This window comes from Citrus clementina, unplaced genomic scaffold (genome assembly GCF_000493195.1).
Source record: "Citrus clementina cultivar Clemenules unplaced genomic scaffold, Citrus_clementina_v1.0 scaffold_8, whole genome shotgun sequence".
Lineage (NCBI taxonomy): Eukaryota > Viridiplantae > Streptophyta > Magnoliopsida > Sapindales > Rutaceae > Citrus > Citrus x clementina.
Genome location: NW_006262022.1, coordinates 10,208,945 through 10,214,960, shown reverse-complemented (window position 1 = coordinate 10,214,960; position 6,016 = coordinate 10,208,945). Strand labels below are relative to the sequence as shown.

The 6,016-nt window shown below is 31.5% G+C and overlaps 1 long non-coding RNA gene across 10 annotated transcripts; it reads left to right on the top strand.

Annotated features, from left to right (window-relative positions):
- The first annotated feature begins 2,446 nt into the window (after positions 1–2,446).
- On the top strand, positions 2,447–5,423 carry LOC112096243. 10 transcript variants are annotated; one of them, XR_002904345.1, is made up of 8 exons: positions 2,447–3,057; positions 3,538–4,008; positions 4,099–4,242; positions 4,392–4,498; positions 4,657–4,707; positions 4,794–4,859; positions 4,937–4,998; positions 5,145–5,423. It is a non-coding gene; the product is annotated as an uncharacterized LOC112096243 (long non-coding RNA). The 10 variants fall into 10 exon arrangements; XR_002904339.1 differs by having other exon boundaries at positions 2,447–2,692; positions 3,008–3,057; positions 4,392–4,859; XR_002904338.1 differs by having other exon boundaries at positions 3,538–3,638; positions 3,904–4,008; positions 4,392–4,859.
- Positions 5,424–6,016: the final 593 nt, after the last annotated feature.

Below are 6,016 nucleotides of genomic sequence, written 5' to 3'. Positions count from 1 at the left end.
TTCTTCTCTTTGATCCTAATTATTGTGGAAATTAAATTTCATCTTGTTATTTGTTCTTGTTTTTAATTTTGTTTTCTGTTTTTATTTTTTTAAGGTACTTAATTCTTCCACCTTGTTAAATAGTGGATACCAGTATTTCGTGACTCTTATAGTTGGTTCTTTTAGCCCTCTCATAATAACTGAAACCCTAAAATCAGGCATGGAAGGAATACAATACAAATTGCTTTCCTTCTCTCCATCAAAATGCTCTAAAAAATATATATATAGAAAGCTCGCGTTCAATGATTGCATTTGTTAATCATCCATGAGATTCCTGCAAATATTCGTTGGTTAATTGAAGCCAAAGTTTAATTGCTAGGTGAGTTTTCTGATCCATTTGTTTCTCATATGTCTGGTTTTGTGAAAGTACATTCACTAAAAAAAGAAGCTAAACGACATGACTCTAAATATCATAAATGTACAATACTTTCTTGCACAACATATTGTACAACTTTGGAATGTTTATAGTAATCATAAAGATAAAATTAAATTCATTAAAGATGACATGAGTAAACAATCGTCAGATGATATCTTGAGATCTCTTGAGAGCATCTAGGTGAATATATGCAACGCAAGATTCACAATTTATGGACACATTTCCTAAAAGAAAGTGTAAAATTTAGTCTTGAGAATCTGCCTTTAAAAGATCTCATTTGCCAATTTATAATAAAATTAGATAGAAAGCTTATCCCCGAGTCATAGATGGCATTCAAGCTGTTACTAGACATAAACTGGAGAAGCATGTGAGCCACAATTATAATTACCAGCACATATACTTTTCACTTTTCTATTATTATTTTGCTACTTTTCACTTTTCTATTATTATTTTGCTACTTTTCATTTTTCTATTATTATTTTGCTTCAACTTTTTGACTTGTTGATCTAACATTTTCGGCACATATACTTTTCATTTTTCTATTATTATCATTTCTACTTTTTTTTTCTCTGCTTGACAATTGTTGGTCTTCGTATTTGTTATCATTGGGGCATTGCCTTTCCTGGATTTATAAATACTTTGTTATATATCTCTCTTTCTTGTATGATCCAAATCTTCAAAAGAAAGAGAATAATTATGGCAGTAGTTCCAGTTCGAATGCTCAAAAATATTTGTGTATTTTGTGGATCAAGTTCTGGACATATTTAAAACTTTGTTAAGGCTGGCGAAGACTTTGAGAGGGTCCTATCTGAGCAAAGAATACATTTGATACACGGAGATGGTGATCTAGGACTAATGAGTGTTGTCTCACAAGTTATAAATACTGGATGAAGTAAAGTTTTAGGTATAATCCTAAAAGTTTTGGCTAAAGGAACATCATTGGAAAAACAAACAACGAAGAGCTCTTGTCATAGGTATGCATGAACATCTTGTTGCGATGATTGAACGTGCTGATGCTTTTATTACTCTTCCAAGCAGAATTGGCATCTCAAAAGAAATCTTTACCATTGTATTCTAGACATAGTTGAACATCCATTGAAAACCTGTCAGGTTATTAGATGTAAATCATTACTAAGGTCTCTTGATGATGTTTCTTCATGATACTATGAGGCATAGTTTCCTTTCACCTTCAGTACAAAGAATCCTTGTCCATGCCAAAACTCTATCGAATTAATTGATCGACTGTAAGAGTATCAGCCTGAAACCAACCTCTTCGCTCATGAACTAGACTAGTTAGATGCTGATAGTGGAAAGAAGTACAAAATGGTGGACTCGAATCTTTCTTTGTAATTATTTTCTATTTTCTAATGAGAACCATTAAGGGAATACCGTTAAATATTTCCTTTCACCTCCCCATCTAAATCTTGAGTGTGGCTTCAATATCCTTCTCTATATCTCTGGTTCATGTTTTCTTAAATATTCGGTCAAGGTTTTTGTTTGCTTAAATATGTTTAGAATTTTTAATGGGAACTTGAAACTTCAAATTAAGTATGGCTTTCAAAGTTTCATTGTGGGGTTTGCATCATTTGCACTACAAGAAAACAGACAATAGATGACGGACTATTGGTGATAAATTATAGGCAAAATGACTTATATCTTAAAATTATGACAGACTCGTGATATAATTTTTAATTTATCATAAATTAATGATGGTATTGTTATAGAAATATTTTCTATCATGAATTTATGATGGCTTTACGATAAGATTATTGTTTATCACGAAATTATGATAGAATCATGATAGAAATTTAATCTATCAAGAAATTATGATAGAAAAATTACTTTGACCATATTTGACCCAAATTTGATATATTATTTTATTTTGAAAAACAAAAGGTGTGTTTTAATAATTAAAAAAAAAAGAAAATGCTAGCAAAATGGTACTGTTTTGGCTACTTTAAATTTCCTTTCTTCCTTTTTTTTCTAAGTGTTAAACATTCATAAAGAAATAAAATGCTAAGAAAACGTTACTTCTTTTTTTTTTTCCAACCGTTAAACACTCTCTCATTTTTTTTCATTTTTTCTTTTCCCTCATTTTCTCGAGAAACCTTAACGAAATTTTCTCGGGAACCAAACAATTTACACATCCTTCGATTCTAAAGGAAAATGCAGCACCAGAGGCTGAAGCAGCATCAACAGTAGCAACAAGCACTGGTGCAGCAAGCGCTTCTTCAACAACAGTCTCTCTACCACCCCAGCCTCTTAGCCGCTCCTCAGGTCCAATTTCTCATTCGTATGTTGTTTCTCATTGCTTATGTGAATCCATGATGCCACGATTTCGATTGTGTTTTCACAATTTCAAGCTTTGATTTGTTCGAGCTATTTAGGGTTAGCTTATGTGATTTCAATGTTCTTATTTGTTTTGATTTTTAATTTTCAAGCTTTGCTAGAGTTAGGTTTTGATGATTCTTGTTTTGTAAAAATTGTTCAAATTTCTGGGTTTTTGTAATTTATGCACCACAAAGCATATTTATGAATCAACCTTAACAGCAAAGAATATTGAGATGGGTGGCAGAAACTTTTTTATTTTAGGACCCGACATCTAAAAAGAGACCAGAGGAGACGATCGGACCAAAGATTGGGTAAGCTGAAAGACATTAGTATTTTCTGAATTAGTGCATCCTTGCTGAAGAATAGCACAATCAATTGAATCTCCTTCTTTTCTTTAAATGATTGAGTTTTATCCAAATTTTTGTTGAGTTGCTAATGGTTTATAATGCAAAATATGAATAATATCATTGCTCTGTATGCGGGTTTTCTTATGCTTAAAATGTATAGTAAATCTTATGCCTTATAATAAAATATAGATACCATTGGTGGTATTTTGAAAAAAACTATTGGATTGGTAAGTGTAATTGCTTAGCCTTAGTGCTTTATTTGTAAGAGTAGCCATTTTATGTGAAATGCTAGAATAAGACTATATCCTGAAACCCCCCTTTATCCTGCATTTACCCATCACTGGTGAATAACTTTTTCATGCTTTGGAGAGCATATTGGTGAGCTTTTCCTTAGTCTTTATTTATTTTTATTTATTTTTCCATATTATTCTTAATATAATGCAGCATGAACTTGATTCAATGTCCATTTTAATTGATCCTCTAAGAAAGCATGCGAGGTTGGATCGTGATACTGAGGCCCAAGTAGCGTATTGACATCTTATCCTGTAAGTAGTTTTTCATTTATGCATAAAGATAAAAATATTACATTTCCTAGAGTGACTTTATTACAAGTCCTTTTCTAGCTTCTGGCCCCATCCTTACACAGGTATTACCAGCCTATAGTTGCTAGAGTAAATGTAACTAAAATGTGGAATATTAGAAAAACGTCTTTTATTTTTTGTACCAGGTTGATGCTTGCATTATGCTGGTTCCTTTGTTGGAGAGCTCTCCAACATAGTATCTAGTTATAATTTGGTTACTTGTTTGCAGTGTTCCTGTGTTATTGAATTTGATCGGCATCAAAGGAAAATCCTAGATCGGCTGGTGTAGCTGCCATGCTACGAGCTGATGATGGAAGTTTAATATACAATCACAGTTACTAGCGTGAATCAGTTCATTTCTTTAACATAATTATCTGTTTAACTTGCTTTTTTAGCAGATTTGTAAATTGTTTTTTTTTAACAGATTTATAAATTATGAGATGGCGTGGGCATAACAACAAATAATGTTGCTAAATATGGAAGCTTGATTTTGGGATTGAAATATGCTCTTCAAAATGGGTTTTTCAATTTCCGTGTTCGAGGAGATTCCAAACTTGTGCATATGCAGGTTTGTATTTCATTTATAAAATTTTTTAAAAAGATGGACTTTATGATTGGCTCATTGATGACAACATTTTGCCATATTCTACTTGTTATCTAGTTGTTTGCTTCTTCTTTTTTCCTAGCCTTTCTTACACAGGCTGCTTCTTGATGCAGGTTGCTGGTTAATGGAAGACCAAACACCAGGTATGGCTGAACTATGTGGGGAGGCCAAGAGGCTGAAGGATAAATTTCTTTCCATCTAGATAGCTCATGTTCTAAGGGTGACTATAGTTTTTTGTGCCTAATGGTTCTTATAGATTAGTACAAGATAATGTCTTTATTCCTCACATGGATTCACATGTGTTGGCCATAAAGGTTCTCGCTGCTGCTTTTTCCTTTTCTGCATAAGTTTATGACATTTTCTTTGCACATTTGGAAGAATCTGAAATCTGAGGCTGATGCTCAAGCGACTTGGTTGTCAGTCTTGCTAGTGAGGCTTACATAATTATTTAACCGTTATTTTAGGTTGCTTTAATCAATCCATGAATATTAAATCAGCTCGTTCCATTGTTCTAGATGGTGAAGTTGTAGAGGAATGGGCAATTTAGTGCGTACGAAGATTGGTTGTTGGATACATTTCAGGTTTGTTTGAGAACACTAGTGCATTGAGATTACAAATGCATCATTATTCTTGGCTTAAAGATTTATTATCTATGTAGGTGATATTGGCCGTTCTCATAACTTAACTCGCTCTGTACATGCTTGAGTCTTTTGACTAAAGGTACTTTAAATTTTCTATTATTTTCTTACTGTCAAAATTAAATTGTTTTATATATTGCCTCAAAATTGATTATTGGTATTTAATTTTCTTCATTTTTAGTTTACTTTTCAAAACACAAGATTCTCACTTAATTCTTTTTAATGCAGCCTTGTAAGCTTATATTTATTTGTACCTCGTGGAATGCTTGCAAAGGTTTTGCGGTCAAAGTTAGTGCAAACTTCAAAGACTTGTAATGTTGACGATTGATACTTTCAGTTTTTCTTGTAAATTATAAGCTTTTTATGAGTTTAATATAATTATTTGGCTTTTATGTTTTAATGTTGTAGTTCTAAACAATGTAATAAGTTTTCAGATTATTCAATGTATTGCCGCTGGAAGAGGGTATTGGAATATTTCCATTAGAATGTGGAAGTTTTGTTGGGTAACTTGGCTTGGTGGCTATAATTTGAATTACTTTTCTTAGAGTTTAATTGGAATTTAACTATTGTTTTATATTTTGATATTCTTTTTTTAATTTGGGATGTTTTATTACATATTGGTGGTGATGACATTGAATACTAGATGTATTTATTTTGAAATTAATTTGTTGGATTGAATGAATGTTAATTAATATTAATTTTTTTAGTTTTTTTTGACAATATTCATTTTTATTAATTAATTAAATTTGTAAATAGGAATTCACAAATAAATTATAATCACAATATAATTTTTTTTAAAATTTTACTTTTATGAAATATACATCATAAAGTTTGTCATGAAGAATTTTCCGCCAAAATTGAATAATAAATTTACAAATGACAATTCAATTTCCCATTAAAAATTTTAAAAAAATATAGCAAAAACCAGCATGCCCAAAGAAAGATCTTACTTCTCTAACTGTTTTAGGTGAAGGAAGATTGGAAATGAGACCCATCTTGGCTTTGTCAACTTCAATACCTTTGCTCGAAATGATGTGACCGAGAACAATACCTTGTTTTACCATAAAATGGCACTTCTTCCAATTTAACACTAAGTTCTT